The sequence below is a fragment of the Primulina tabacum genome, chromosome 9 (genome assembly GCF_025594145.1).
Source record: "Primulina tabacum isolate GXHZ01 chromosome 9, ASM2559414v2, whole genome shotgun sequence".
NCBI classification, from domain to species: Eukaryota; Viridiplantae; Streptophyta; class Magnoliopsida; order Lamiales; family Gesneriaceae; genus Primulina; species Primulina tabacum.
The window spans coordinates 15,246,120-15,247,906 of record NC_134558.1 but is presented as its reverse complement, the minus strand read 5'-3'; positions in this window follow the sequence as shown (position 1 = coordinate 15,247,906).

The window sequence follows — 1,787 nt, the reverse complement described above, 5'->3', positions numbered from 1 at the left end:
ACAATTAACCATGTATTGCACCATCAATAACCCAATAATCAAACAACCATACCCTTAAATCCATAAAACCAACACCATCAACAAACCCATGATTTCTCCCCAACACCAAAATCCAAGAATAAACAAAACCACAAGCTTACCTTAGCTCCTTAAACTCAAAAGAACCTTGTCCTAACTACAATAATCCAACAATAAGCTTGAATCAAAGATAGGAAAGAAAGAAATGGAACCCTAGCTTTCCCTTGCTCTGAAAAAATCGAGAGTGAGGAGAGAAATGAGAGAAATGGGGACAACTCTTGTATTTATAATACTTAAATCTCGAAAACACGCTTCTACTGTTCATACACCGCGGGTGCGCTGCTGATCTTACCGTGGGTGCGCTGAGCGTACTGGACAACCACCGAAAATCTGAAAACGTCGACCGCAGGTGCGCTACAAAACTGACCGCGGGTGCGGTGCCGCCTCTGCCAATCCACCACGAGTGCGGTGCCTTACTTACCGCGGGTGCACTGCCACCTGAAGCCAACAAAAAGCTTTTGCAACTAAAATCGAACCGCAACGCTGCTACGCCTCATAATTCGGCAACACTCTCAACAAGAAAGTTGCACCTCTATATCTTATTTCACCACCCTAATTGGCCTCATACCAATTGGCTCAACATACAATTTACCATGAATTAAATCGCAACAATGCTACAACACAACTACACAACACTTATAACCAACAATACTATAAACCATAAATCACAACTCTTAACATCAAAACTATACTTAACCAAATAGTCAAAATCATACGAAATCTTAAACCGTACCGTTCACTAGGCTTGATTATTACAGTTTCTTCATCAATAATCAGCAACTTGTTGTTAACAGTAGTTGTAATCTTCCCTTCAGTTGAGAGGAAGCCATTGATATAGAAATCCTGAATTTCTTTGGAATAAATTTCTTGAGAAGATGTCCCAAGAAATTTCCTCAAACCAGCTGCTTCCAGCTTCAGAAAGATACTTTGAACGGCTTCGTCCTTAACAGAGAGGACGAAGTCGAAATCAATTACCATAGTATTTAGCATGTAGTCAGGAACTTGGCTTGCCATTTCTGATTTGAATATCAACGAAGAAGAAAGAACTTTGTGTGTTTTATGAATTCTGGAAATTGAAATGCTCATGAAGAAACTGAAATGAGGCAGCACAGTTACTTATGTTTGTGACTGTTCAAATTTTTGTACACATGTCAGTCCAAGATAAATTTGAATAAAAACTTGTGCACGTGCGGTGAAAACGTGAATAGAAGTCTAATAGACTACGTGGGGCCATGTTTCATATTACTATTCAATGAATGACATGAATTAAATGCGTAATTTTAAGAGTCACATTACTTAATATGGAATATTTAACGAATTATCAGTTAACCTATTCGATAAGATCAGTTAGGTCAGTAACTGAGTGATCAGTGGAAAACTGAATCAGTTCAGTTGAAGACCAACTGACAATTGTCTTATTAGTTAACCATTTAGAATCGACATTCCCCCTAAATAAGTGCATATAAGTAAAAGAGAGTAAGAGAATCTTATCCTGGGTAATTTAATTGCATTCTGTTGAGTGAAGTCTCTTCGTCTTCTTTTGTTTCTTCAGTTAGAGTCTGTCTATAAATACGATTAACGCATTAGATAATAACAATTAAGCACGGATGGATAGACCAAGCAGTTCCAACAATCCTAATCCTGTATTAATACTTCGACGTGTTGAGAGTTGGAAAAGAGACATTGAAGATTATGTCTTCGAAAGAGTC